This window comes from Leuresthes tenuis, unplaced genomic scaffold (assembly GCF_036924035.1).
Source record: "Leuresthes tenuis unplaced genomic scaffold, fLeuTen1.0.hap1 SCAF_1, whole genome shotgun sequence".
Taxonomy (NCBI): domain Eukaryota; kingdom Metazoa; phylum Chordata; class Actinopteri; order Atheriniformes; family Atherinopsidae; genus Leuresthes; species Leuresthes tenuis.
Window position 1 is genome coordinate 4866313 of NW_027325355.1, and position 27943 is coordinate 4894255.

General features: G+C 45.4%; 1 protein-coding gene, 33 non-coding genes and 20 pseudogenes across 34 annotated transcripts in view; 53 read left to right on the top strand and 1 right to left on the bottom strand.

The window, feature by feature from the left end:
- The window catches only part of LOC140294513 (protein NLRC3-like), a 1060349-nt gene that overhangs the window by 628343 nt on the left and 404063 nt on the right, over positions 1-27943 (bottom strand). The gene's annotated exons all lie outside the window — the stretch shown is intronic.
- Positions 7598-7716, top strand: LOC140315878 (5S ribosomal RNA; annotated as a pseudogene).
- Positions 7986-8104, top strand: LOC140297843 (5S ribosomal RNA). The gene has a single exon (XR_011913543.1). It is a non-coding gene; the product is annotated as a 5S ribosomal RNA (ribosomal RNA).
- Positions 8374-8492, top strand: LOC140298461 (5S ribosomal RNA). Its single transcript, XR_011914106.1, has one exon. It is a non-coding gene; the product is annotated as a 5S ribosomal RNA (ribosomal RNA).
- Positions 8762-8880, top strand: LOC140290539 (5S ribosomal RNA). The gene has a single exon (XR_011912365.1). It is a non-coding gene; the product is annotated as a 5S ribosomal RNA (ribosomal RNA).
- On the top strand, positions 9150-9268 carry LOC140297282 (5S ribosomal RNA; annotated as a pseudogene).
- Positions 9538-9656, top strand: LOC140298238 (5S ribosomal RNA). Its single transcript, XR_011913903.1, has one exon. It is a non-coding gene; the product is annotated as a 5S ribosomal RNA (ribosomal RNA).
- LOC140299927 (5S ribosomal RNA) lies at positions 9926-10044 on the top strand (annotated as a pseudogene).
- On the top strand, positions 10314-10432 carry LOC140299928 (5S ribosomal RNA; annotated as a pseudogene).
- LOC140281129 (5S ribosomal RNA) lies at positions 10702-10820 on the top strand (annotated as a pseudogene).
- LOC140309826 (5S ribosomal RNA) lies at positions 11090-11208 on the top strand. Its single transcript, XR_011916403.1, has one exon. It is a non-coding gene; the product is annotated as a 5S ribosomal RNA (ribosomal RNA).
- On the top strand, positions 11481-11599 carry LOC140309883 (5S ribosomal RNA). Its single transcript, XR_011916407.1, has one exon. It is a non-coding gene; the product is annotated as a 5S ribosomal RNA (ribosomal RNA).
- On the top strand, positions 11873-11991 carry LOC140297279 (5S ribosomal RNA; annotated as a pseudogene).
- LOC140297974 (5S ribosomal RNA) lies at positions 12261-12379 on the top strand. Its single transcript, XR_011913662.1, has one exon. It is a non-coding gene; the product is annotated as a 5S ribosomal RNA (ribosomal RNA).
- LOC140290207 (5S ribosomal RNA) lies at positions 12649-12767 on the top strand. The gene has a single exon (XR_011912331.1). It is a non-coding gene; the product is annotated as a 5S ribosomal RNA (ribosomal RNA).
- Positions 13037-13155, top strand: LOC140298135 (5S ribosomal RNA). The gene has a single exon (XR_011913810.1). It is a non-coding gene; the product is annotated as a 5S ribosomal RNA (ribosomal RNA).
- LOC140297636 (5S ribosomal RNA) lies at positions 13425-13543 on the top strand. The gene has a single exon (XR_011913354.1). It is a non-coding gene; the product is annotated as a 5S ribosomal RNA (ribosomal RNA).
- On the top strand, positions 13813-13921 carry LOC140291254 (5S ribosomal RNA; annotated as a pseudogene).
- On the top strand, positions 14188-14306 carry LOC140300038 (5S ribosomal RNA; annotated as a pseudogene).
- LOC140297027 (5S ribosomal RNA) lies at positions 14576-14694 on the top strand. The gene has a single exon (XR_011913021.1). It is a non-coding gene; the product is annotated as a 5S ribosomal RNA (ribosomal RNA).
- Positions 14964-15082, top strand: LOC140298682 (5S ribosomal RNA). The gene has a single exon (XR_011914305.1). It is a non-coding gene; the product is annotated as a 5S ribosomal RNA (ribosomal RNA).
- Positions 15352-15470, top strand: LOC140289018 (5S ribosomal RNA; annotated as a pseudogene).
- On the top strand, positions 15740-15858 carry LOC140309946 (5S ribosomal RNA). Its single transcript, XR_011916410.1, has one exon. It is a non-coding gene; the product is annotated as a 5S ribosomal RNA (ribosomal RNA).
- Positions 16131-16249, top strand: LOC140290410 (5S ribosomal RNA). The gene has a single exon (XR_011912352.1). It is a non-coding gene; the product is annotated as a 5S ribosomal RNA (ribosomal RNA).
- On the top strand, positions 16519-16637 carry LOC140299445 (5S ribosomal RNA; annotated as a pseudogene).
- Positions 16907-17025, top strand: LOC140298359 (5S ribosomal RNA). The gene has a single exon (XR_011914014.1). It is a non-coding gene; the product is annotated as a 5S ribosomal RNA (ribosomal RNA).
- On the top strand, positions 17295-17413 carry LOC140310006 (5S ribosomal RNA). The gene has a single exon (XR_011916414.1). It is a non-coding gene; the product is annotated as a 5S ribosomal RNA (ribosomal RNA).
- LOC140297077 (5S ribosomal RNA) lies at positions 17683-17801 on the top strand. The gene has a single exon (XR_011913025.1). It is a non-coding gene; the product is annotated as a 5S ribosomal RNA (ribosomal RNA).
- On the top strand, positions 18071-18189 carry LOC140299056 (5S ribosomal RNA). Its single transcript, XR_011914640.1, has one exon. It is a non-coding gene; the product is annotated as a 5S ribosomal RNA (ribosomal RNA).
- LOC140309645 (5S ribosomal RNA) lies at positions 18459-18577 on the top strand (annotated as a pseudogene).
- On the top strand, positions 18847-18965 carry LOC140310063 (5S ribosomal RNA). Its single transcript, XR_011916418.1, has one exon. It is a non-coding gene; the product is annotated as a 5S ribosomal RNA (ribosomal RNA).
- LOC140297637 (5S ribosomal RNA) lies at positions 19235-19353 on the top strand. The gene has a single exon (XR_011913355.1). It is a non-coding gene; the product is annotated as a 5S ribosomal RNA (ribosomal RNA).
- On the top strand, positions 19623-19731 carry LOC140291255 (5S ribosomal RNA; annotated as a pseudogene).
- LOC140300041 (5S ribosomal RNA) lies at positions 19998-20116 on the top strand (annotated as a pseudogene).
- Positions 20386-20504, top strand: LOC140297039 (5S ribosomal RNA). Its single transcript, XR_011913022.1, has one exon. It is a non-coding gene; the product is annotated as a 5S ribosomal RNA (ribosomal RNA).
- LOC140299801 (5S ribosomal RNA) lies at positions 20774-20892 on the top strand (annotated as a pseudogene).
- On the top strand, positions 21162-21280 carry LOC140297462 (5S ribosomal RNA). The gene has a single exon (XR_011913194.1). It is a non-coding gene; the product is annotated as a 5S ribosomal RNA (ribosomal RNA).
- On the top strand, positions 21550-21668 carry LOC140289019 (5S ribosomal RNA; annotated as a pseudogene).
- Positions 21938-22056, top strand: LOC140310118 (5S ribosomal RNA). The gene has a single exon (XR_011916421.1). It is a non-coding gene; the product is annotated as a 5S ribosomal RNA (ribosomal RNA).
- LOC140290422 (5S ribosomal RNA) lies at positions 22329-22447 on the top strand. Its single transcript, XR_011912353.1, has one exon. It is a non-coding gene; the product is annotated as a 5S ribosomal RNA (ribosomal RNA).
- LOC140298620 (5S ribosomal RNA) lies at positions 22717-22835 on the top strand. The gene has a single exon (XR_011914250.1). It is a non-coding gene; the product is annotated as a 5S ribosomal RNA (ribosomal RNA).
- LOC140280153 (5S ribosomal RNA) lies at positions 23105-23223 on the top strand (annotated as a pseudogene).
- On the top strand, positions 23493-23611 carry LOC140298360 (5S ribosomal RNA). The gene has a single exon (XR_011914015.1). It is a non-coding gene; the product is annotated as a 5S ribosomal RNA (ribosomal RNA).
- LOC140310173 (5S ribosomal RNA) lies at positions 23881-23999 on the top strand. The gene has a single exon (XR_011916423.1). It is a non-coding gene; the product is annotated as a 5S ribosomal RNA (ribosomal RNA).
- LOC140306973 (5S ribosomal RNA) lies at positions 24269-24387 on the top strand. Its single transcript, XR_011915791.1, has one exon. It is a non-coding gene; the product is annotated as a 5S ribosomal RNA (ribosomal RNA).
- On the top strand, positions 24657-24775 carry LOC140297090 (5S ribosomal RNA). Its single transcript, XR_011913027.1, has one exon. It is a non-coding gene; the product is annotated as a 5S ribosomal RNA (ribosomal RNA).
- Positions 25045-25163, top strand: LOC140299058 (5S ribosomal RNA). Its single transcript, XR_011914642.1, has one exon. It is a non-coding gene; the product is annotated as a 5S ribosomal RNA (ribosomal RNA).
- On the top strand, positions 25433-25551 carry LOC140309656 (5S ribosomal RNA; annotated as a pseudogene).
- On the top strand, positions 25821-25939 carry LOC140310228 (5S ribosomal RNA). Its single transcript, XR_011916424.1, has one exon. It is a non-coding gene; the product is annotated as a 5S ribosomal RNA (ribosomal RNA).
- LOC140319199 (5S ribosomal RNA) lies at positions 26209-26327 on the top strand (annotated as a pseudogene).
- LOC140294722 (5S ribosomal RNA) lies at positions 26600-26718 on the top strand (annotated as a pseudogene).
- Positions 26988-27106, top strand: LOC140298160 (5S ribosomal RNA). Its single transcript, XR_011913832.1, has one exon. It is a non-coding gene; the product is annotated as a 5S ribosomal RNA (ribosomal RNA).
- On the top strand, positions 27388-27506 carry LOC140316071 (5S ribosomal RNA). Its single transcript, XR_011917313.1, has one exon. It is a non-coding gene; the product is annotated as a 5S ribosomal RNA (ribosomal RNA).
- LOC140280158 (5S ribosomal RNA) lies at positions 27776-27894 on the top strand (annotated as a pseudogene).

Sequence of the window (27943 nt, forward strand, 5' to 3'; positions counted from 1 at the left end):
AATTGTTGGGGAGACTGGAGCAGGGAAAAGCTCCAGTGGAAACAGCATCCTGGAAAGAGTTGAATTCACTGCAGAGATCAGTAAGTCCTCAGGGAACACAGAAGCTCCACTCTGCTTTGGGATTTTAGCTTTTAACTGCAGAACTGTTCATATACAAGCTGAACCAGAGGAAAGTGGAGTTGAAAGATGAGACTATTGTGCGAATTAGTTCTTCACGTGTGTTTTTAAAATGTGTTCAACTGTCGACAGCCGGCTTTATGACTTTATGTTTATGCATTTAGCTTTTATCCAAAGCAACTTACAAATGAGGCTATAACGATGCAGCTAACAATAAGCTACATAGAAGGAACACCATTAGCCAGGCTCTGTCAGAGGTGACAGTGTAGAAATGGAGTGCAGGCATAGAGGGAAGCACAGGTTAAGTGGCAGATTAAATTTATACACCTGAACAGGGACTTGAACCCTGGATCCTCAAATTAGACGTCTGATGCTCTGCCGACTGAGCTGAAGCAGGGGAGCAATAGTCTGTATTTGAGGCAGAAGAAGAGGGAAAAGGGGGAAGGAGAAAAATTAAGGAAAATAAGACATTTTAAGAAAATGAGTGGAAAAAAATGGAAGGAACTTGTAGTTATTTGTGTTTCTGCTGTCCATTTCAAGTGAAAGCACACAGTCTGGTGTATTAATTTGAGAATGTGCTGTAGAATAGAGCAGGAGGCTCTCGATCCATGGGTCGCCGGTTCGATTGCACATGAGACAAACTTTTATCAAATGTAACTAAATGTACTTTTATAGTAATTTTTACATTTCTGAATTGAGTACTGCAACAATGTAGTCGTCTTCTATGAATGAGTTGAAAGAACTGAAGACACTCACTGAAATGTAACAAATTTATTACTAATTTCACACACACACAAACACTCAGAAACACGTGTGAAATTAAACCTGAAGCAATAAAAACAGGAATAAATTAAATTCAAAATAGAAAAAAAAACATATATAACATGAATAAAGTAAAAGCAATAAATGAACAAATATAGAAAATAATTAAATTTAGGAAACATAGCAACAAGAGTACAATAATAATAATAAAATAGAATGAATAAAGAAATGATAAATACCAAAATAAAATACATACAATAAATAAACAAAAAATGGAAAATGTTTAAAGTTATTAATTTCTTTCTTTATTAAGTCATTTAGAACTAGAAACAATATAAAATAGAATAAAAAGATAACTAAAACAAAACAAAATAAATACAATAAATTAACAAAAGAAACTAATTAGAACAGTAAATTAAGACATTTTTTTCTTTTAAAACTATTTACATGCATATTGACATGTAAAGAATGATCTGAAACACTTTCTTTCCTCCCTCTTTCTCCTCATCTCCTGCATCCATTCTTCCAGAGACATTCTGTTATTTTTGGGACAGTATATATTCCCATAATACTGCCCATGACCATTTTCTTTTATGCGCGGCAGGTGGCACTGACGGCATTAGTTTTTTTCCACTGTGCGGGTGCACTTACGCTCTCCGGGTTGGCGGAGGTGAGGGCAGGGGACCAGACGGTACAATCTGTTTGTTTCCAGTTGGGATGACAAACACAACTGGCACAATGAAGGGGCTTAAAAGTACAGGAGCTGGAGGTGGTGGCTGACTGAACACCTGCCTCTGAGCTGCTGACTTCTGCTTATCCACTGCCTGTCCAGCTGTACTCTGGGGAGTCAGGCAGGTTGACCCCTTGCAGCAGAATGCTACTGTCCTGCCTCTTCAGCCTCTTATTGCGCCACTGAGTCAGTGCTGTTTGATTGCACTACTCTGCAGTTGTTTGATCAAGTGTTTCTCAGGATTTTAGGAGACTGTGGTGGGAGAGTCTCTGACCCTCGGGGGTTTTAATGTGTGTGTACGTTTTTAAGCCTGATGTATCACACATAAGTGCATTTTGAGACCATGGATATAAATTGCTGTATATGAACATACGTTGATAAATAAGAACTTACAAAGGCATATCAGAAGTATTTTGAATTTAATTCAGAATAAAACAATACCAAAAACTAACTCAGTTGCTGAAGTTTATTAGGGAGGTCTGATTTCACCTAAAAATGAAGATAACTGCAATTAATCAAAAGGAATGAAAGCAGGAGGTGCCTTTGGAACACACATTTTGTACCCTAGTCTGGTTATGTATCCAGTTCCCTGTAAATGGATTAAATATTAGGCACACCACTCAGAAACTCTGGTCATGCCATTTTGCCTCGATTCATTGTGGAGAAGTCTCTCTCACAGTTTACCCTGGAAACTGGGATGACCAGAGCAACTGCTGCCAAGTGGCTCAGCAGATTTGTCCCCATTCATCCCACTCACTTGCCAGGAGAGTCACAACTTCAGATTGGTTCTTGTCCTAGAAAAAAATATTTTAGAGAGATGTTGATTATTTATATTGCACAAGTTTTGCCTTGATCTTGAATTGAATAATTAAGTTATTTAAAGTTGGAGTTACATCAAAAAAGTGTTTATTTAAATCAGGAGGGGAGAATATACATTAAAAAGCCGGTGCACCCGGTGGAAAGCGACCAATGCCGCTGGCCGTGGAGAAGCCATTCCACAGCGTGGGTGGAGCCCGTAGAAATATACCGTTTTTTCACGACCATACGGCGCACCGTACTAAAAGGCGCAGTCTCAGTGGTGTGCCGTTACTGTGTTTTTAACACACATAAGGCGCACCTAATTATAGGGCGTGAGTTTTATATACAATCCACACAAGCATACAAGTTTTTGTATTTAAAAATAGATCGGGAGCAAAACTGAGTTTGTTTGTGCTTTATTTAAAACACGGTTGAACAAGCAAGTGTGCGTCATAACTCAAACCCATCGAAGTCTTCATCTTCTGTTTCTGCATTGAACAGCTGTGCTAAATCTCCATCAAACATGCCAGGTTCACTGTCTTCACTGTAAAAGCCGTGTGGCTCCTCGGAAATGATGCCGGCTTTTGCGAAAGCTTGAACAACAGTGCTAGCAGACACGTTAGCCCAAGCATCTACAATCCACTCACAAGCTGTGGCGTAACTTGCCCGGCGTTGCCTTCCACCCTTAGTGAAACTATGGTCTCCATCAGTCATCCATTGCTCCCACGCCGCTCGCAGTCTGACTTTGAACGGCCGATTCACACCGATGTCCAGCGGTTGGAGTTCCTTTGTCAGGCCTCCCGGAATGATAGCAAGCTCAGAGTTCGTTTGCTTAACTTGTGTTTTCACATCGGCTGTGAGATGGGCACGCATAGAGTCACAGATCAACAGCGATGGCGATGCGTGGAAAAAACCACCTGGTCTTCTTACATACACCTCCCGCAGCCACTCTTTCATCATTTCCTCATCCATCCAGCCCTTTTCATTTGCCTTACTGATAACTCCAGCTGGAAACTTCTCTTTAGGCAAAGTCTTTCTCTTAAAAATCACCAGAGGCGGCAGTTTCTGTCCATTAGCATGGCAGCCTAGCACAACAGTAAAAGAAGACTTCTCGTACCCCGTTGTGCGTATCGCTACCGCGCTGGTCCCCGTCTTCTCCACAGTGTGACTCACCGTGATGTCGAAAGTCCATATCCATCATCCATATTAGTGATGTGGCTGGGCTGGATGTGTTTATCGGTGATATGTTTAAAGCAGTAGGAGCGGAAGCTGGCCAGCTTTTCATTATAATCCGCTGGAAGTTTCTGCGCTACTGTAGTCCTGGTCCGGATGGAAAAATGGCACCGTTTCATGAAACGAAAGCACCAAGACGGACCTCCTTGGAAATGTTCGATTTTCATTTCTTCTGCTAGCGTTGCCGCTTTAAGTCGAATGGTGACCGTCGAAACGCTTCTCCCACTCGTTCTTTGCTCGATGATCCACTGCTCGAGTCTTTCCTCCAACTTGGGCCACCTCTCCTTATTTCCACGGAAACTCAGCTGCGTCTTCTTCACCTGTCGGAGCTCGTTTTCCAGCTTCCTCCACTTGCGAATCATCGATCCGTTGATCTTAAATTCTCTCGCGGCTGCTCGATTCCCATGTTCCTCTGCGTAGTTGATGGCCTTCAGTTTAAACACACACCCCTGTACTTTTATATACCGGTACAATCAACGCTCCCACTTCACCCTTTAACGTTCTCATGGTGTTCTCTACTATGTCCGCCTTACAACAACTCTCCTGCGCAGGAGTGAGACACTGTCTGACAGGGCGCACTGCACTATAAGGCGCGCTGCACATTTTGAAGAAAATCTAAAACTTTTATGTGCGCCTTATGGTCGTGAAAATACGGTACAGTCCCTGTGTTTTAATTCCCGACTCGGAAACTCTCGAAAACTGCTGAGTTGGTGACACACAAGCCACGGTAACCTCATGTCATAAGTTAGGAAATCAGTCAGTGGGTCTGGATCAAAAGGAGCTGACAGCACTGGGTAGAGGGATGAGATAAATGGGGAGAAATAGCAGGAAATCAGCACCATGGAGGGCAGAAAGTTCGACTTGGTTTGATGAGATCAACAACATAGCCCACTGCTCCATTATCCAACTTGATGGCTTACTCTCTGCATGGGACTATTGCCCAAAAAAGAAGTTGCACTTACCTCAGAGTCAGACCCCCGCTCCGCAGTCCCGCTCCAGTGTCGTTGGAATCTGGGTCGCGCCAAATGCGTCAAGAAAAAAGTGACGTCTATGAGCGGGACGGGTGCAGTAATTAGCGCGCATTCTTCCTCTCGCTTGGTTACGGGCGGTAAGAAAGTACAGCTGTGGAATGGTCTGATAGACTGACAGATCTTTTTTTATTGTTATTGTTTTTCTCTTTCTCTCTCTCTCTCTAAACTTGTCTTCAGTCCAATCTCCCGTCCTGAGCGAGCCTGAGCGACTGTGGAAAGGAACGACTCCCTTTTAACAGGAAGAAACCTCTGGCAGGACCAGACTCAGGAAGGGTGGCCACCCGCCTCGACCAGCTGGGGTTTGACTACTCAAAAGCCTGCACACCCAGGCCATTTTCTCTCAAACATGGTAGAAACACTACTTTCCAAAAGAATGATTAAAATGGACTTTTTGATGATTAACATCAACTAAAAAATGATAATGGATAAAACTATCTATTATTTGTCTGTTGGAATTCTCAACAGTAGGCACGGCAACAGTTTCCGTAGTGTAGCGGTTATCACGTTCGCCTCACACGCGGAAGGTCTTTGCTTGCTCCAACTCTGTTTATTTCATTCTTGTGTGTAGATGTATGACTGCACGTTACTGATGGCAACATCAACATATTCATAATTATGGATAGGAGGGAGCCTCATCTGCTATTCTTGACATGCTGGAAAGAAAACAGCAAATGTTCTGCATCGTACAAAAGCGGATCCCGCCCTGCGTCCTATGAGCTGTCCCCAGGCACCACTCTGGAGCTCTGTGAGAATGCATTTCCAGCAGAAATGTGCTATTTGCCTTCTCACCTCTGGGTGTCACTAATTGAATCTATTTGGTTTCTTCTTGCATATTCATTTGCAATGCATATATTTTTCCATGCTCTCCATTTGGAATTTGGACACAGAAGCCAAAGGAGAAGGAAACAGGAAAAACAATCCCATGGTAACAATCAGCAACAAGGAGAACTACTCAAAAGCCTGCACAATTAACCCGGTGCCCACCCATGGGCCAACCAATCATCCAATCAAGGAGCAGCAATTTCTGCCGGCCGGGATCTGAGCGCCAACTCCATGCGGTGCGCACAAGTTGGTACTGATTTAGGAAAAAGAGGATTGTACAATTTTACTCCTTGGTATAGATACTCTTTCAAAAACGTCCAAAAAATAAAATATGTGGTTGATAAAACTGTGTGACTCAGTCCTTCAACACAAAAGGCAGGCAAAGGAAAATCAGCTGTCCTCTCCATCTAATCATAGGAGCAAGGTAGTAACTACCATAGAGGACACCGGGGTCGTGTCCTCTGTATTTTTAATTTTTATTTTGTTGCTGAAATTGTGGTGATTTTATATTTGAAGAGCCAAGAGTAGCGCTGTTTAATAAAACAGTGGCTCAGTTTTGGCAGACGTGCTGCGCGTCATCGACAACATGCACTGTCGCTATGGTAACTACCACACAAGTCGGACTTTGATGTTGTTACCGTTAGTGAGTCAGTCAGTCACACCAGTCACTGAAAGAGGAGCACATCAAGCTAAACATGTAGGTGGAGAGCAGTTTAAGTGGTAGATGACTGTGAGAAAAAATGCATTTTAATGTGGAGATATTTTTATTGCAGCCCAGCGTCCTACTCGGATAGCAAGGAAACATGAATCAAAGTTTAATTTGTATATATTATCCCTCTGTCCCGGGACAGTTCATTCCTTTTTATTCCTAATCCATGACTTGATGAAATTCATTCTCCAGGTTTACATTGTAACTCACTTGCAAATCATTTAGGATGAGGCTGATGTTCTCTGATAACAAACTAAACAAATAAACCTAAAAGTCATTATGTTGTTTTTGTTCCTTTAAGACTCTGAAAATGGCCAGATTTAAATAATGGAATTAAATAAATTTCCAGGGGAGCCCCGAACCCGACTAGAAGTTCTGACTCATGACCTCAGTATTTTTTGGGCCTCTGCATCTAAAACCTCACTCAGGTAAAAGAATCAAAGTGTCATCAGCAACATTTACTAACACTTCCACCAGTAAAAGTATTTATTCTGCAGAGCAGCTCTCAGCGTTTGCTGTTAGATATAAAGTTGCCTGTTTGACAGTTTAAAGTGGCGGCACGTGCACTTTTTCTACCATCCAAGTACTAACCAGGCCCGACCCTGCTTAGCTTCCTAGATCTGACGAGATCGGGCGTGTTCAGGGTGGTATGGCCGTAAGCGAGAGAATCAGTCACAAATCAGCTTTTTATAGATGCTGAAACAACATCTATCACTGTGTTCTGACTTCTAAAATATAATGTAACTGTTTAAAAATGAGCAATTTGTGATGATTTCATCTAACTAAGCAGCCTCAGTCTCTCTGTGTGACGCTGAACACAAAACTACACACAGGGAACAGAAGAGGTCGACAGACACTAAGTTATCTGAGAGTCTCACTTTCAGCTGCAGAGAACCAACACGAGAGAGAAGAACATGTGCAGGATCAACATCAGCCTCTCAAGCCAATTAGGTGAAAAACTAAAAGAAACATATGGTTCAAGCAGCTATATAATAGATATTTGTTACGGTGACTTTTGCTTACGGCCACACCACCCTGAACACGCCTGATCTCGGAAGCCAAGCAGGGTTGGGCATTTTTAGAACTTGGATGGGAGACTGCTTGGGAATACCAGGTGCTGTAAGCTTTTTCTCTTCTCTCTACCACCTGCATGTCTTTTGTTGCAACGTCTGATCACCCTGTGACACGTGAGGAAGTTGGTCATCTTCAGCTGCTGCTGCTTTGTTGGCAGACACGAAGTGATCTGAGATTCTCAGTTTCAACTGCAGATAATAATCACATCAGGAAAGAAGATGTGCCCACTACAAGTTAGCCTTTCTCGGCAATTATCTGGTTACATCGAGGAACTGTATTATTCCAGTACCTATATAATGCACATTGTTCACAGACATTGTTCCTTACGGCCACACCACCCTGAAAATGCCAGACCTCGTCTGATCTCGGAAGCCAAGCAGGATTGGGCCTGGTTAGTACTTGGATGGGAGACTGCTTGGGAATACCAGGTGCTGTAAGCTTTTCCTCTTCTCTCTACCACCTGCATGTCTTTTGTTGCAACGTCTGATCACCCTGTGACACATGAGGAAGTTGGTCATCTTCAGCTGCTGCTGCTTTGTTGGCAGACACGAAGTGATCTGAGATTCTCAGTTTCAACTGCAGGTAATAATCACATCAGGGATGAAGATGTGCCCACTACATATCAGCCTTTCTCGGCAATTATCTGGTTACATCGAGGAACTGTATGATTCCAGTACCTATATAATAGACATTTGTGACAGACATTGTTGCTTACGGCCACACCACCCTGAATATGCCCGACCTCGTCTAATCTCGGAAGCCAAGCAGGGTTGGGCCTGGTTAGTACTTGAATGGGAGACCGCTTGGGAATACCAGGTGCTGTAAGCTTTTTCTCCTCTCTCTACCACCTGCATGTCTTTTGTTGCAACGTCTGATCACCCTGTGACACATGAGGAAGTTGGTCATCTTCAGCTGCTGCTGCTTTGTTGGCAGACACGAAGTGATCTGAGATTCTCAGTTTCAACTGCAGGTAATAATCACATCAGGGATGAAGATGTGCCCACTACATATCAGCCTTTCTCGGCAATTATCTGGTTACATAGAGGAACCGTATGATTCCAGTACCTATATAATGCACATTGTTCACAGCTATTGTTGCTTACGGCCACACCACCCTGAAAATACCCGACCTCGTCTGATCTCAAATGCCAAGCAGGGTTGGGCCTGGTTAGTACTTGGATGGGAGACCGCATGGGAATACCAGGTGCTGTAAGCTTTTTCTCTTCTCTCTACCACCTGCATGTCTTTTGTTGAAACGTCTGATCACCCTGTGACACATGAGGAAGTTGGTCATCTTCAGCTGCTGCTGCTTTGTTGGCAGACACGAAGTGATGTGAGAGTCTCAGTTTCCGCTGGAGAGAATAATCACGACAGGGAAGATGATGTGCCCACTACGCATCATTCTTTCTCGGCAATTATCTGGTTACATCGAGGAACTGTATGATTTCAGTACCTACATAATGCACATTGTTCACAGGCATTGTTGCTTACGGCCACACCACCCTGAATATGCCCGACCTCGTCTGATCTCGGAAGCCAAGCAGGGTTGGGCCTGGTTAGTACTTGGTTGGGAGACTACTTGGGAATACCAGGTGCTGTAAGCTTTTTCTCTTCTCTCTACCACGTGCATGTCTTTTGTTGCAACGTCTGATCACCCTGTGACACATGAGGAAGTTGGTCATCTTCAGCTGCTGCTGCTTTGTTGGCAGACACGAAGTGATCTGATATTCTCAGTTTCAACTGCAGATAATAATCACATCAGGGATGAAGTTGTGCCCACTACAAGTTAGCCTTTCTCGGCAATTATCTGGTTACATCGAGGAACTGTATGATTTCAGTACCTACATAATGCACATTGTTCACAGGCATTGTTGCTTACGGCCACACCACCCTCAACATGCCCGACCTCGTCTCATTTAGGAAACCAAGCAGGGTTGGGCTTGATTAGTCCTTGGATGGGAGACTACTTGGGAATACCAGGTGCTGTAAGCTTTTTCTCTTCTCTCTACCACTTGCATGTCTTTTGTTGCAACGTCTGATCACCCTGTGACACATGAGGAAGTTGGTCAGCTTCAGCTGCTGCTGCTTTGTTGGCAGACACGAAGTGATGTGAGAGTCTCAGTTTCCGCTGGAGAGAATAATCACGACAGGGAAGATGATGTGCCCACTACGCATCATTCTTTCTCGGCAATTATCTGGTTACATCGAGGAACTGTATGATTTCAGTACCTACATAATGCACATTGTTCACAGGCATTGTTGCTTACGGCCACACCACCCTGAATATGCCCGACCTCGTCTGATCTCGGAAGCCAAGCAGGGTTGAGCCTGGTTAGTACTTGGATGGGAGACTACTTGGGAATACCAGGTGCTGTAAGCTTTTTCTCTTCTCTCTACCACCTGCATGTCTTTTGTTGCAACGTCTGATCACCCTGTGACACATGAGGAAGTTGGTCATCTTCAGCTGCTGCTGCTTTGTTGGCAGACACGAAGTGATCTGAGAGTCTCAGTTTCAACTGCAGGTAATAATCACATCAGGGATGAAGATGTGCCCACTACATATCAGCCTTTCTCTGCAATTACCTGGTTACATAGTGTAACCGTATGATTCCAGTACCGATATAATGCACATTTGTCACAGATATTGATGCTTACGGCCACACCACCCTGAATATACCCGACCTCGTCTGATCTCGGAAGCCAAGCAGGGTTGGTCCTGGTTAGTACTTGGATGGGAGACCGCTTGGGAATACCAAGTGCTGTAAGGTTTTTCTCTTCTCTGTAGCACCTGCATGTCTTTAGTTGCAACGTCTGATCACCCTGTGACACATGAGGAAGTTGGTCATCTTCAGCTGCTGCTGCTTTGTTGGCAGACACGAAGTGATCTGAGATTCTAAGTTTCAACTGCAGATAATAATCACGTCAGGGAAGAAGATGTGCCCACTACAAGTTAGCCTTTCTCGGCAATTATCTGGTTACATAGAGGAACTGTATGATTCCAGTACCGATATAATGCACATTTGTCACAGATATTGATGCTTACGGCCACACCACCCTGAATATACCCGACCTCGTCTGATCTCGGAAGCCAAGCAGGGTTGGTCCTGGTTAGTACTTGGATGGGAGACCGCTTGGGAATACCAAGTGCTGTAAGGTTTTTCTCTTCTCTGTAGCACCTGCATGTCTTTAGTTGCAACGTCTGATCACCCTGTGACACATGAGGAAGTTGGACATCTTCAGCTGCTGCTGCTTTGTTGGCAGACACGAAGTGATCTGAGAGTCTCAGTTTCAACTGCAGGTAATAATCACATCAGGGATGAAGATGTGCCCACTACATATCAGCCTTTCTCGGCAATTATCTGGTTACATGGAGTAACCGTATGATTCCAGTACCTATATAATGCACATTGTTCACAGATATTGTTGCTTACGGCCCCACCACCCTGAATATACCCGACCTCGTCTGATCTCGGAAGCCAAGAAGGGTTGAGCCTGGTTAGTACTTGGATGGGAGACTGCTTGGGAATACTAGGTGCTGTAAGCTTTTTTTCTTCTCTCTACCACCTGCATGTCTTTTGTTGCAACGTCTGATCACCCTGTGACACATGAGGAAGTTGGTCATCTTCAGCTGCTGCTGCTTTGTTGGCAGACACGAAGTGATCTAAGAGTCTCAGTTTCAACTTCAGGTAATAATCACATCAGGGATGAAGATGTGCCCACTACAAGTTAGCCTTTCTCGGCAATTATCTGGTTACATGGAGTAACCGTATGATTCCAGTACCTATATAATGCACATTGTTCACAGATATTGTTGCTTACGGCCACACCACCCTGAATATGCCCGACCTCGTCTGATCTCGGAAGCCAAGCAGGGTTGGGCCTGGTTAGTACTTGGATGGGAGACTGCTTGGGAATACCAGGTGCTGTAAGCTTTTTCTCTTCTCTCTACCACCTGCATGTCTTTTGTTGCAACGTCTGATCACCCTGTGACACATGAGGAAGTTGGTCATCTTCAGATGCTGCTGCTGCTTTGTTGGCAGACACGAAGTAATCTGAGAGTCTCAGTTTCAACTACAGATAATAATCACATCAGTGATAAAGATGTGCCCACTACAAGTTAGCCTTTCTCGGCAATTATCTGGTTACATCGAGGAACTGTATGATTCCAGTACCTATATAATGCACATTGTTCACAGATATTGTTGCTTACGGCCACACCACCCTGAATATGCCCGACCTCGTCTGATCTCGGAAGCCAAGCAGGGTTGGGCCTGGTTAGTACTTGGATGGGAGACTGCTTGGGAATACCAGGTGCTGTAAGCTTTTTTCTCTTCTCTCTACCACCTGCATGTCTTTTGTTGCAACGTCTGATCGCCCTGTGACACATGAGGAAGTTGGTCATCTTCAGCTGCTGCTGCTGCATTGTTGGCAGACACGAAGTGATCTGAGAGTCTCAGTTTCAACTACAGATAATAATCACATCAGTGATGAAGATGTGCCCACTACAAGTTAGCCTTTCTCGGCAATTATCTGGTTACATTGAGTAACTGTATGATTCCAGTACCTATATAATGCACATTTGTGAACGACATTGTTGCTTACGGCCCCACCACCCTAAATATGCCCGACCTCGTCTGATCCAGAAAGCCAAGCAGGGTTAGGCCGGGTTAGTACTTGAATGGGAAACTACTTGGGAATACCAGGTGCTGTAAGCTTTTTCTCTTCTCTCTACCACCTGCATGTCTTTTGTTGCAACGTCTGATCACCCTGTGACACATGAGGAAGTTGGTCATCTTCAGCTGCTGCTGCTTTGTTGGCAGACACGAAGTAATCTGAGAGTCTCAGTTTCAACTACAGATAATAATCACATCAGTGATAAAGATGTGCCCACTACAAGTTAGCCTTTCTCGGCAATTATCTGGTTACATCGAGGAACTGTATGATTCCAGTACCTATATAATGCACATTTGTGACAGACATTGTTGCTTACAGCCACACCACCCTGAATATGCCCGACCTCGTCTGATCTCGAAAGCCAAGCAAGGTTGGGCCTGGTTAGTACTTGGATGGGAGACCGCTTGGGAATACCAGGTGCTGTAAGCTTTTTCTCTTCTCTCTACCACATGCATGTCTTTTGTTGCAACGTCTGATCACCCTGTGACACATGAGGAAGTTGGTCATCTTCAGCTGCTGCTGCTTTGTTGGCAGACACGAAGTGATCTGAGAGTCTCAGTTTCAACTGCAGGTAATAATCACGTCAGGGAAGAAGATGTGCCCACTACAAGTTAGCCTTTCTCGGCAATTATCTGGTTACATAGAGGAACTGTATGATTCCAGTACCGATATAATGCACATTTGTCACAGACATTGTTGCTTACGGCCACACCACCCTGAACATGCCCGACCTCATCTGATCTCGGAAGCCAAGCAGGGTTGGGCCTGGTTAGTACTTGGATGGGAGACCGCTTGGGAATACCAGGTGCTGTAAGCTTTTTCTCTTCTCTCTACCACCTGCATGTCTTTTGTTGCAACGTCTGATCACCCTGTGACACATGAGGAAGTTGGTCATCTTCAGCTGCTGCTGCTTTGTTGGCAGACACAAAGTGATCTGAGAGTCTCAGTTTCAACTGCAGGTAATAATCACATCAGGGATGAAGATGTGCCCACTACATATCAGCCTTTCTCGGCAATTATCTGGTTACATAGAGTAACCGTATGATTCCAGTACCCATATAATGCACATTTGTGACAGACATTGCTGCTTACAGCCACACCACCCTGAATATGCCCGACCTCGTCTGATCTTGGAAGCCAAGCAAGGTTGGGCCTGGTTAGTACTTGGATGGGAGACCGCTTGGGAATACCAGGTGCTGTAAGCTTTTTCTCTTCTCTCTACCACCTGCATGTCTTCTGTTGCAACGTCTGATCACCCTGTGACACATGAGGAAGTTGGTCATCTTCAGCTGCTGCTGCTTTGTTGGCAGACACGAAGTGATCTGAGAGTCTCAGTTTCAACTGCAGGTAATAATCACATCAGGGATGAAGATTTGCCCACTACATATCAGCCTTTCTCGGCAATTATCTGGTTACATAGAGTAACCGTATGATTCCAGTACCTATATAATGCACATTTGTGACAGACATTGTTGCTTACAGCCACACCACCCTGAATATGCCCGACCTCGTCTGATCTCGGAAGCCAAGCAAGGTTGGGCCTGTTTAGTACTTGGATGGGAGACCGCTTGGGAATACCAGGTGCTGTAAGCTATTTCTCTTCTCTCTACCACATGCATGTCTTTTGTTGCAACGTCTGATCACCCTGTGACACATGAGGAAGTTGGTCATCTTCAGCTGCTGCTGCTTTGTTGGCAGACACGAAGTGATCTGAGAGTCTCAGTTTCAACTGCAGGTAATAATCACATCAGGGATGAAGATGTGCCCACTACATATCAGCCTTTCTCTGAAATTATCTGGTTACATAGAGTAACCGTATGATTCCAGTACCTATATAATGCACATTTGTGACAGACATTGTTGCTTACAGCCACACCACCCTGAATTTGCCTGATCTCGGAAGCCAAGCAAGGTTGGGCCTGGTTAGTACTTGGATGGGAGACCGCTTGGGAATACCAGGTGCTGTAAGCTTTTTCTCTTCTCTCTACCACGTGCATGTCTTTTGTTGCAACGTCTGATCACCCTGTGACACATGAGGAAGTTGGTCATCTTCAGCTGCTGCTTTGTTGGCAGACACGAAGTGATCTGAGAGTCTCAGTTTCAACTGCAGGTAATAATCACTTCAGGGATGAAGATGTGCCCACTACAAGTTAGCCTTTCTTGGCAATAATCTGGTTACATAGAGGAACCGTATGATTCCAGTACCTATATAATGCACATTGTTCACAAATATTGTTGCTTACGGCCACACCACCCTGAACATGCCCAACCTCATCTGATCTCGGAAGCCAAGCAGGGTTGGGCCTGATTTGTACTTGGATGGGAGACTGCTTGGGAATACCAGGTGCTGTAAGCTTTTTCTCTTCTCTCTACCACCTGCATGTCTTTTGTTGCAACGTCTGATCACCCTGTGACACATGAGGAAGTTGGTCATCTTCAGCTGCTGCTGCTTTGTCGGCAGACACGAAGTGATCTGAGAGTCTCAGTTTCAGCTGCAGGTAATAATCACATCAGGGATGAAGATGTGCCCACTACATATCAGCCTTTCTTGGCAATTATCTGGTTACATAGAGTAACCGTATGATTCCAGTACCTATATAATGCACATTTGTGACAGACATTGTTGCTTACAGCCACACCACCCTGAATATGCCCGACCTCGTCTGATCTCGGAAGCCAAGCAAGGTTGGGCCAGTTTAGTACTTGGATGGGAGACCGCTTGGGAATACCAGGTGCTGTAAGCTTTTTCTCTTCTCTCTACCACCTGCATGTCTTTTGTTGCAACGTCTGATCACCCTGTGACACATGAGGAAGTTGGTCATCTTCAGCTGCTGCTGCTTTGTTGGCAGACACGAAGTGATCTGAGAGTCTCAGTTTCAACTGCAGGTAATAATCACATCAGGGATGAAGATGTGCCCACTACATATCAGCCTTTCTCTGCAATTACCTGGTTACATAGTGTAACCGTATGATTCCAGTACCTATATAATGCACATTGTTCACAGATATTGTTGCTTACGGCCACACCACCCTGAAAATGCCTGACCTCATATGATCTCGGAAGCCAAGCAGGGTTGGGCCTGGTTAGTACTTGGATTGGAGACCGCTTGGGAATACCAGGTGCTGTAAGCTTTTTCTCTTCTCTCTACCACCTGCATGTCTTTTGTTGCAACGTCTGATCACCCTGTGACACATGAGGAAGTTGGTCATCTTCAGCTGCTGCTGCTTTGTTGGCAGACACGAAGTGATCTGAGATTCTAAGTTTCAACTGCAGATAATAATCACGTCAGGGAAGAAGATGTGCCCACTACAAGTTAGCCTTTCTCGGCAATTATCTGGTTACATAGAGGAACTGTATGATTCCAGTACCGATATAATGCACATTTGTCACAGATATTGATGCTTACGGCCACACCACCCTGAATATACCCGACCTCGTCTCATCTCGGAAGCCAAGCAGGGTTGGTCCTGGTTAGTACTTGGATGGGAGACCGCTTGGGAATACCAAGTGCTGTAAGGTTTTTCTCTTCTCTGTAGCACCTGCATGTCTTTAGTTGCAACGTCTGATCACCCTGTGACACATGAGGAAGTTGGACATCTTCAGCTGCTGCTGCTTTGTTGGCAGACACGAAGTGATCTGAGAGTCTCAGTTTCAACTGCAGGTAATAATCACATCAGGGATGAAGATGTGCCCACTACATATCAGCCTTTCTCGGCAATTATCTGGTTACATGGAGTAACCGTATGATTCCAGTACCTATATAATGCACATTGTTCACAGATATTGTTGCTTACGGCCACACCACCCTGAATATGCCCGACCTCGTCTGATCTCGGAAGCCAAGCAGGGTTGGGCCTGGTTAGTACTTGGATGGGAGACTGCTTGGGAATACCAGGTGCTGTAAGCTTTTTCTCTTCTCTCTACCACCTGCATGTCTTTTGTTGCAACGTCTGATCACCCTGTGACACATGAGGAAGTTGGTCATCTTCAGATGCTGCTGCTGCTTTGTTGGCAGACACGAAGTAATCTGAGAGTCTCAGTTTCAACTACAGATAATAATCACATCAGTGATAAAGATGTGCCCACTACAAGTTAGCCTTTCTCGGCAATTATCTGGTTACATCGAGGAACTGTATGATTCCAGTACCTATATAATGCACATTTGTGACAGACATTGTTGCTTACGGCCACACCACCCTGAATATGCCCGGCCTCGTCTGATCTCGGAAGCCAAGCAGGGTTGGGCCTGGTTAGTACTTGGATGGGAGACCGCTTGGGAGTACCAGGTGCTGTAAGCTTTTTCTCTTCTCTCTACCACCTGCATGTCTTTTGTTGCAACGTCTGATCACCCTGTGACACATGAGGAAGTTGGTCATCTTCAGCTGCTGCTGCTTTGTTGGCAGACACGAAGTGATCTAAGAGTCTCAGTTTCAACTGCAGGTAATAATCACATCAGGGATGAAGATGTGCCCACTACATATCAGCCTTTCTCTGCAATTATCTGGTTACATAGAGTAACCGTATGATTCCAGTACCTATATAATGCACATTGTTCACAGATATTGTTGCTTACGGCCACACCACCCTGAATATGCCCAACCTCGTCTGATCTCGGAAGCCAAGCAGGGTTGGGCCTGGTTAGTACTTGAATGGGAGACTACTTGGGAATACCAGGTGCTGTAAGCTTTTTCTCTTCTCTCTACCACCTGCATGTCTTTTGTTGCAACGTCTGATCACCCTGTGACACATGAGGAAGTTGGTCATCTTCAGCTGCTGCTGCTTTGTTGGCAGACACGAAGTGATCTGAGAGTCTCAGTTTCAACTGCAGATAATAATCACGTCAGGGAAGAAGATGTGCCCACTACAAGTTAGCCTTTCTCGGCAATTATCTGGTTACATCGAGGAACTGTATGATTCCAGTACCTATGTAATGCACATTTGTCACAGACATTGTTGCTTACGGCCAAACCACCCTGAACATGCCAGACCTCGTCTGATCTCGGAAGCCAAGCAGGGTTGGGCCTGGTTAGTACTTGGATGGGAGACTGCTTGGGAATACCAGGTGCTGTAAGCTTTTTCTCTTCTCTCTACCACCTGCATGTCTTTTGTTGCGACGTCTGATCACCCTGTGACACATGAGGAAGTTGGTCATCTTCAGCTGCTGCTGCATTGTTGGCAGACAAGAAGTGATCTGAGAGTCTCAGTTTCAACTACAGATAATAATCACATCAGGGATGAAGATGTGCCCACTACAAGTTAGCCTTTCTCGGCAATTATCTGGTTACATCGAGGAACCGTATGATTCCAGTACCTATATAATGCACATTGTTCACAGATATTGTTGCTTACGGCCACACCACCCTGAATATGCCCGACCTCGTCTGATCTCGGAAGCCAAGCAGGGTTGGGCCTGGTTAGTACTTGGATGGGAGACTGCTTGGGAATACCAGGTGCTGTAAGCTTTTTGTCTTCTCTCTACCACCTGCATGTCTTTTGTTGAGACGTCTGATCACCCTGTGACACATGAGGAAGTTGGTCATCTTCAGCTGCTGCTGCTTTGTTGGCAGACACGAAGTGATCTGAGATTCTCAGTTTCAACTGCAGATAATAATCACATGAGGGAAGAAGATGTGCCAACTACAAGTTAGCCTTTCTCGGCAATTATCTGGTTACATAGAGGAACTGTATGATTCCAGTACCTATATAATGCACATTGTTCACAGATATTGTTGCTTACGGCCACACCACCCTGAATATGCCCGACCTCGTCTGATCTCGGAAGCCAAGCAGGGTTGGGCCTGGTTAGTACTTGGACGGGAGACTACTTGGGAATACCAGGTGCTGTAAGCTTTTTCTCTTCTCTCTACCACCTGCATTTCTTTTGTTGCAACGTCCGATCACCCTGTGACACATGAGGAAGTTGGTCATCTTCAGCTGCTGCTGCTTTGTTGGCAGACACGAAGTGATCTGAGATTCTAAGTTTCAACTGCAGATAATAATCACATCAGGGATGAAGATGTGCCCACTACAAGTTAGCCTTTCTCGGCAATTATCTGGTTACATCGAGGAACTGTATGATTCCAGTACCTATATAATGCACATTTCTGACTGACATTGTTGCTTACGGCCACACCACTCTGAATATGCCCGACCTCGTCTGATCTCGGAAGCCAAGCAGGATTGGGCCTGGTTAGTACTTGGACGGGAGACCGCTTGGGAATACCAGGTGCTGTAAGCTTTTTCTCTTCTCTCTACCACCTGCATGTCTTTTGTTGAGACGTCTGATCACCCTGTGACACATGAGGAAGTTGGTCATCTTCAGCTGCTGCTGCTTTGTTGGCAGACACGAAGTGATCTGAGATTCTCAGTTTCAACTGCAGATAATAATCACATCAGGGATGAAGATGTGCCCACTACATATCAGCCTTTCTCGGCAATTATCTGGTTACATAGAGTAACCGTATGATTCCAGTACCTATATAATGCACATTGTTCACAGACATTGTTGCTTACGGCCACACCACCCTGAATATACCCGACCTCGTCTGATCTCGGAAGCCAAGAAGGGTTGAGCCTGGTTAGTACTTGGATGGGAGACTGCTTGGGAATACTAGGTGCTGTAAGCTTTTTCTCTTCTCTCTACCACCTGCATGTCTTTTGTTGCAACGTCTGATCACCCTGTGACACATGAGGAAGTTGGTCATCTTCAGCTGCTGCTGCTTTGTTGGCAGACATGAAGTGATCTAAGAGTCTCAGTTTCAACTGCAGGTAATAATCACATCAGGGATGAAGATGTGCCCACTACAAGTTAGCCTTTCTCGGCAATTATCTGGTTACATGGAGTAACCGTATGATTCCAGTACCTATATAATGCACATTGTTCACAGATATTGTTGCTTACGGCCACACCACCCTGAATATGCCCGACCTCGTCTGATCTCGGAAGCCAAGCAGGGTTGGGCCTGGTTAGTACTTGGATGGGAGACTGCTTGGGAATACCAGGTGCTGTAAGCTTTTTCTCTTCTCTCTACCACCTGCATGTCTTTTGTTGCAACGTCTGATCACCCTGTGACACATGAGGAAGTTGGTCATCTTCAGCTGCTGCTGCTTTGTTGGCAGACACGAAGTGATCTGAGAGTCTCAGTTTCAACTGCAGGTAATAATCACATCAGGGATGAAGATGTGCCCACTACATATCAGCCTTTCTCGGCAATTATCTGGTTACATAGAGTAACCGTATGATTCCAGTACCTATATAATGCACATTGTTCACAGATATTGTTGCTTACAGCCACACCACCCTGAATATGCCCGACCTCGTCTGATCTCGGAAGCCAAGCAAGGTTGGGCCTGTTTAGTACTTGGATGGGAGACCGCTTGGGAATACCAGGTGCTGTAAGCTATTTCTCTTCTCTCTACCACATGCATGTCTTTTGTTGCAACGTCTGATCACCCTGTGACACATGAGGAAGTTGGTCATCTTCAGCTGCTGCTGCTTTGTTGGCAGACACGAAGTGATCTGAGAGTCTCAGTTTCAACTGCAGGTAATAATCACATCAGAGATGAAGATGTGCCCACTACATATCAGCCTTTCTCTGAAATTATCTGGTTACATAGAGTAACCGTATGATTCCAGTACCTATATAATGCACATTTGTGACAGACATTGTTGCTTACAGCCACACCACCCTGAATTTGCCTGATCTCGGAAGCCAAGCAAGGTTGGGCCTGGTTAGTACTTGGATGGGAGACCGCTTGGGAATACCAGGTGCTGTAAGCTTTTTCTCTTCTCTCTACCACGTGCATGTCTTTTGTTGCAACGTCTGATCACCCTGTGACACATGAGGAAGTTGGTCATCTTCAGCTGCTGCTTTGTTGGCAGACACGAAGTGATCTGAGAGTCTCAGTTTCAACTGCAGGTAATAATCACTTCAGGGATGAAGATGTGCCCACTACAAGTTAGCCTTTCTTGGCAATAATCTGGTTACATAGAGGAACCGTATGATTCCAGTACCTATATAATGCACATTGTTCACAAATATTGTTGCTTACGGCCACACCACCCTGAACATGCCCAACCTCATCTGATCTCGGAAGCCAAGCAGGGTTGGGCCTGATTTGTACTTGGATGGGAGACTGCTTGGGAATACCAGGTGCTGTAAGCTTTTTCTCTTCTCTCTACCACCTGCATGTCTTTTGTTGCAACGTCTGATCACCCTGTGACACATGAGGAAGTTGGTCATCTTCAGCTGCTGCTGCTTTGTCGGCAGACACGAAGTGATCTGAGAGTCTCAGTTTCAGCTGCAGGTAATAATCACATCAGGGATGAAGATGTGCCCACTACATATCAGCCTTTCTTGGCAATTATCTGGTTACATAGAGTAACCGTATGATTCCAGTACCTATATAATGCACATTTGTGACAGACATTGTTGCTTACAGCCACACCACCCTGAATATGCCCGACCTCGTCTGATCTCGGAAGCCAAGCAAGGTTGGGCCAGTTTAGTACTTGGATGGGAGACCGCTTGGGAATACCAGGTGCTGTAAGCTTTTTCTCTTCTCTCTACCACCTGCATGTCTTTTGTTGCAACGTCTGATCACCCTGTGACACATGAGGAAGTTGGTCATCTTCAGCTGCTGCTGCTTTGTTGGCAGACACGAAGTGATCTGAGAGTCTCAGTTTCAACTGCAGGTAATAATCACATCAGGGATGAAGATGTGCCCACTACATATCAGCCTTTCTCTGCAATTACCTGGTTACATAGTGTAACCGTATGATTCCAGTACCTATATAATGCACATTGTTCACAGATATTGTTGCTTACGGCCACACCACCCTGAAAATGCCTGACCTCATATGATCTCGTAAGCCAAGCAGGGTTGGGCCTGGTTAGTACTTGGATGGGAGACCGCTTGGGAATACCAGGAGCTGTAAGCTTTTTCTCTTCTCTCTACCACATGCATGTCTTTTGTTGCAATGTCTGATCACCCTGTGACACATGAGGAAGTTGGTCATCTTCAGCTGCTGCTGCTTTGTTGGAAGACACGAAGTAATCTGAGATTATAAGTTTCAACTGCAGATAATAATCACATCAGGGAAGAAGATGTGCCCACTACAAGTTAGCCTTTCTCGGCAATTATCTGGTTACATAGAGGAACTGTATGATTCCAGTACCGATATAATGCACATTTGTCACAGACATTGTTGCTTACGGCCACACCACCCTGAATATGCCCGACCTCGTCTGATCTCGGAAGCCAAGCAGGGTTGGGCCTGGTTAGTACTTGGATTGGAGACCGCTTGGGAATACCAGGTGCTGTAAGCTTTTTCTCTTCTCTCTACCACCTGCATGTCTTTTGTTGCAACGTCTGATCACCCTTTGACACATGAGGAAGTTGGTCATCTTCAGCTGCTGCTGCTTTGTTGGCAGACACGAAGTGATCTGAGATTCTAAGTTTCAACTGCAGATAATAATCACGTCAGGGAAGAAGATGTGCCCACTACAAGTTAGCCTTTCTCGGCAATTATCTGGTTACATAGAGGAACTGTATGATTCCAGTACCGATATAATGCACATTTGTCACAGATATTGATGCTTACGGCCACACCACCCTGAATATACCCGACCTCGTCTCATCTCGGAAGCCAAGCAGGGTTGGTCCTGGTTAGTACTTGGATGGGAGACCGCTTGGGAATACCAAGTGCTGTAAGGTTTTTCTCTTCTCTGTAGCACCTGCATGTCTTTAGTTGCAACGTCTGATCACCCTGTGACACATGAGGAAGTTGGACATCTTCAGCTGCTGCTGCTTTGTTGGCAGACACGAAGTGATCTGAGAGTCTCAGTTTCAACTGCAGGTAATAATCACATCAGGGATGAAGATGTGCCCACTACATATCAGCCTTTCTCGGCAATTATCTGGTTACATGGAGTAACCGTATGATTCCAGTACCTATATAATGCACATTGTTCACAGATATTGTTGCTTACGGCCACACCACCCTGAATATGCCCGACCTCGTCTGATCTCGGAAGCCAAGCAGGGTTGGGCCTGGTTAGTACTTGGATGGGAGACTGCTTGGGAATACCAGGTGCTGTAAGCTTTTTCTCTTCTCTCTACCACCTGCATGTCTTTTGTTGCAACGTCTGATCACCCTGTGACACATGAGGAAGTTGGTCATCTTCAGATGCTGCTGCTGCTTTGTTGGCAGACACGAAGTAATCTGAGAGTCTCAGTTTCAACTACAGATAATAATCACATCAGTGATAAAGATGTGCCCACTACAAGTTAGCCTTTCTCGGCAATTATCTGGTTACATCGAGGAACTGTATGATTCCAGTACCTATATAATGCACATTTGTGACAGACATTGTTGCTTACGGCCACACCACCCTGAATATGCCCGGCCTCGTCTGATCTCGGAAGCCAAGCAGGGTTGGGCCTGGTTAGTACTTGGATGGGAGACCGCTTGGGAGTACCAGGTGCTGTAAGCTTTTTCTCTTCTCTCTACCACCTGCATGTCTTTTGTTGCAACGTCTGATCACCCTGTGACACATGAGGAAGTTGGTCATCTTCAGCTGCTGCTGCTTTGTTGGCAGACACGAAGTGATCTAAGAGTCTCAGTTTCAACTGCAGGTAATAATCACATCAGGGATGAAGATGTGCCCACTACATATCAGCCTTTCTCTGCAATTATCTGGTTACATAGAGTAACCGTATGATTCCAGTACCTATATAATGCACATTGTTCACAGATATTGTTGCTTACGGCCACACCACCCTGAATATGCCCAACCTCGTCTGATCTCGGAAGCCAAGCAGGGTTGGGCCTGGTTAGTACTTGGACGGGAGACCCCTTGGGAATACCAGGTGCTGTAAGCTTTTTCTCTTCTCTCTACCACCTGCATGTCTTTTGTTGAGACGTCTGATCACCCTGTGACACATGAGGAAGTTGGTCATCTTCAGCTGCTGCTGCTTTGTTGGCAGACACGAAGTGATCTGAGATTCTCAGTTTCAACTGCAGATAATAATCACGTCAGGGAAGAAGATGTGCCCACTACAAGTTAGCCTTTCTCTGCAATTATCTGGTTACATAGAGGAACCGTATGATTCCAGTACCTATATAATGCACATTGTTCACAGATATTGTTGCTTACGGCCATACCACCCTGAATATACCTGACCTAGTCTGATCCAGGAAGCCAAGCAGGGTTGGGCCTGGTTAGTACTTGAATGGGAGACTACTTGGGAATACCAGGTGCTGTAAGCTTTTTCTCTTCTCTCTACCACCTGCATGTCTTTTGTTGCAACGTCTGATCACCCTGTGACACATGAGGAAGTTGGTCATCTTCAGCTGCTGCTGCTTTGTTGGCAGACACGAAGTGATCTGAGAGTCTCAGTTTCAACTGCAGATAATAATCACGTCAGGGAAGAAGATGTGCCCACTACAAGTTAGCCTTTCTCGGCAATTATCTGGTTACATCGAGGAACTGTATGATTCCAGTACCTATGTAATGCACATTTGTCACAGACATTGTTGCTTACGGCCAAACCACCCTGAACATGCCAGACCTCGTCTGATCTCGGAAGCCAAGCAGGGTTGGGCCTGGTTAGTACTTGGATGGGAGACTGCTTGGGAATACCAGGTGCTGTAAGCTTTTTCTCTTCTCTCTACCACCTGCATGTCTTTTGTTGCGACGTCTGATCACCCTGTGACACATGAGGAAGTTGGTCATCTTCAGCTGCTGCTGCATTGTTGGCAGACAAGAAGTGATCTGAGAGTCTCAGTTTCAACTACAGATAATAATCACATCAGGGATGAAGATGTGCCCACTACAAGTTAGCCTTTCTCGGCAATTATCTGGTTACATCGAGGAACCGTATGATTCCAGTACCTATATAATGCACATTGTTCACAGATATTGTTGCTTACGGCCACACCACCCTGAATATGCCCGACCTCGTCTGATCTCGGAAGCCAAGCAGGGTTGGGCCTGGTTAGTACTTGGATGGGAGACTGCTTGGGAATACCAGGTGCTGTAAGCTTTTTGTCTTCTCTCTACCACCTGCATGTCTTTTGTTGAGACGTCTGATCACCCTGTGACACATGAGGAAGTTGGTCATCTTCAGCTGCTGCTGCTTTGTTGGCAGACACGAAGTGATCTGAGATTCTCAGTTTCAACTGCAGATAATAATCACATGAGGGAAGAAGATGTGCCAACTACAAGTTAGCCTTTCTCGGCAATTATCTGGTTACATAGAGGAACTGTATGATTCCAGTACCTATATAATGCACATTTGTCACAGACATTGTTGCTTACGGCCACACCACCCTGAACATGCCCGACCTCGTCTGATCTCGGAAGCCAAGCAGGGTTGGGCCTGGTTAGTACTTGGATGGGAGACCGCTTGGGAATACCAGGTACTGTAAGCTTTTTCTCTTCTCTCTACCACCTGCATGTCTTTTGTTGCAACGTCTGATCACCCTGTGACACATGAGGAAGTTGGTCATCTTCAGCTGCTGCTGCATTGTTGGCAGACAAGAAGTGATCTGAGAGTCTCAGTTTCAACTGCAGATAATAATCACATCAGGGATGAAGATGTGCCCACTACAAATTAGCCTTTCTCGGCAATTATCTGGTTACATAGAGTAACCGTATGATTCCAGTACCTATATAATGCACATTGTTCACAGATATTGTTGCTTACGGCCACACCACCCTGAATATGCCCGACCTCGTCTGATCTCGGAAGCCAAGCAGGGTTGGGCCTGGTTAGTACTTGGACGGGAGACTACTTGGGAATACCAGGTGCTGTAAGCTTTTTCTCTTCTCTCTACCACCTGCATTTCTTTTGTTGCAACGTCCGATCACCCTGTGACACATGAGGAAGTTGGTCATCTTCAGCTGCTGCTGCTTTGTTGGCAGACACGAAGTGATCTGAGATTCTAAGTTTCAACTGCAGATAATAATCACATCAGGGATGAAGATGTGCCCACTACAAGTTAGCCTTTCTCGGCAATTATCTGGTTACATCGAGGAACTGTATGATTCCAGTACCTATATAATGCACATTTCTGACTGACATTGTTGCTTACGGCCACACCACTCTGAATATGCCCGACCTCGTCTGATCTCGGAAGCCAAGCAGGATTGGGCCTGGTTAGTACTTGGACGGGAGACCGCTTGGGAATACCAGGTGCTGTAAGCTTTTTCTCTTCTCTCTACCACCTGCATGTCTTTTGTTGAGACGTCTGATCACCCTGTGACACATGAGGAAGTTGGTCATCTTCAGCTGCTGCTGCTTTGTTGGCAGACACGAAGTGATCTGAGATTCTCAGTTTCAACTGCAGATAATAATCACATCAGGGATGAAGATGTGCCCACTACATATCAGCCTTTCTCGGCAATTATCTGGTTACATAGAGTAACCGTATGATTCCAGTACCTATATAATGCACATTGTTCACAGACATTGTTGCTTACGGCCACACCACCCTGAATATACCCGACCTCGTCTGATCTCGGAAGCCAAGAAGGGTTGAGCCTGGTTAGTACTTGGATGGGAGACTGCTTGGGAATACTAGGTGCTGTAAGCTTTTTCTCTTCTCTCTACCACCTGCATGTCTTTTGTTGCAACGTCTGATCACCCTGTGACACATGAGGAAGTTGGTCATCTTCAGCTGCTGCTGCTTTGTTGGCAGACATGAAGTGATCTAAGAGTCTCAGTTTCAACTGCAGGTAATAATCACATCAGGGATGAAGATGTGCCCACTACAAGTTAGCCTTTCTCGGCAATTATCTGGTTACATGGAGTAACCGTATGATTCCAGTACCTATATAATGCACATTGTTCACAGATATTGTTGCTTACGGCCACACCACCCTGAATATGCCCGACCTCGTCTGATCTCGGAAGCCAAGCAGGGTTGGGCCTGGTTAGTACTTGGATGGGAGACTGCTTGGGAATACCAGGTGCTGTAAGCTTTTTCTCTTCTCTCTACCACCTGCATGTCTTTTGTTGCAACGTCTGATCACCCTGTGACACATGAGGAAGTTGGTCATCTTCAGCTGCTGCTGCTTTGTTGGCAGACACGAAGTGATCTGAGAGTCTCAGTTTCAACTGCAGGTAATAATCACATCAGGGATGAAGATGTGCCCACTACATATCAGCCTTTCTCGGCAATTATCTGGTTACATAGAGTAACCGTATGATTCCAGTACCTATATAATGCACATTGTTCACAGATATTGTTGCTTACAGCCACACCACCCTGAATATGCCCGACCTCGTCTGATCTCGGAAGCCAAGCAGGGTTGAGCCTGGTTAGTACTTGGATCGGAGACTGCTTGGGAATACTAGGTGCTGTAAGCTTTTTCTCTTCTCTCTACCACCTGCTTGTCTTTTGTTGCAACGTCTGATCACCCTGTGACACATGAGGAAGTTGGTCATCTTCAGCTGCTGCTGCTGCATTGTTGGCAGACACGAAGTGATCTGAGAGTCTCAGTTTCAACTACAGATAATAATCACATCAGTGATGAAGATGTGCCCACTACAAGTTAGCCTTTCTCGGCAATTATCTGGTTACATTGAGGAACTGTATGATTCCAGTACCTATATAATGCACATTTGTGAACGACATTGTTGCTTACGGCCACACCACCCTGAACATGCCCGACCTCGTCTGATCCAGAAAGCCAAGCAGGGTTTGGCCGGGTTAGTACTTGAATGGGAGACTACTTGGGAATACCAGGTGCTGTAAGCTTTTTCTCTTCTCTCTACCACCTGCATGTCTTTTGTTGCAACGTCTGATCACCCTGTGACACATGAGGAAGTTGGTCATCTTCAGCTGCTGCTGCTTTGTTGGCAGACACGAAGTGATCTGAGATTCTCAGTTTCAACTGCAGATAATAATCACGTCAGGGAAGAAGATGTGCCCACTACAAGTTAGCCTTTCTCTGCAATTATCTGGTTACATAGAGGAACCGTATGATTCCAGTACCTATATAATGCACATTGTTCACAGATATTGTTGCTTACGGCCACACCACCCTGAATATGCCCGGCCTCGTCTGATCTCGGAAGCCAAGCAGGGTTGGGCCTGGTTAGTACTTGGATGGGAGACTGCTTGGGAGTACCAGGTGCTGTAAGCTTTTTCTCTTCTCTCTACCACCTGCATGTCTTTTGTTGCAACGTCTGATCACCCTGTGACACATGAGGAAGTTGGTCATCTTCAGCTGCTGCTGCTGCTGCTGCTGCTTTGTTGGCAGACACGAAGTGATCTAAGAGTCTCAGTTTCAACTGCAGGTAATAATCACATCAGGGATGAAGATGTGCCCACTACATATCAGCCTTTCTCTGCAATTATCTGGTTACATAGAGTAACCGTATGATTCCAGTACCTATATAATGCACATTGTTCACAGATATTGTTGCTTACGGCCACACCACCCTGAATATGCCCGACCTCGTCTGATCTCGGAAGCCAAGCAGGGTTGGGCCTGGTTAGTACTTGGACGGGAGACCCCTTGGGAATACCAGGTGCTGTAAGCTTTTTGTCTTCTCTCTACCACCTGCATGTCTTTTGTTGAGACGTCTGATCACCCTGTGACACATGAGGAAGTTGGTCATCTTCAGCTGCTGCTGCTTTGTTGGCAGACACGAAGTGATCTGAGATTCTCAGTTTCAACTGCAGATAATAATCACGTCAGGGAAGAAGATGTGCCCACTACAAGTTAGCCTTTCTCTGCAATTATCTGGTTACATAGAGGAACCGTATGATTCCAGTACCTATATAATGCACATTGTTCACAGATATTGTTGCTTACGGCCATACCACCCTGAATATACCTGACCTAGTCTGATCCAGGAAGCCAAGCAGGGTTGGGCCTGGTTAGTACTTGAATGGGAGACTACTTGGGAATACCAGGTGCTGTAAGCTTTTTCTCTTCTCTCTACCACCTGCATGTCTTTTGTTGCAACGTCTGATC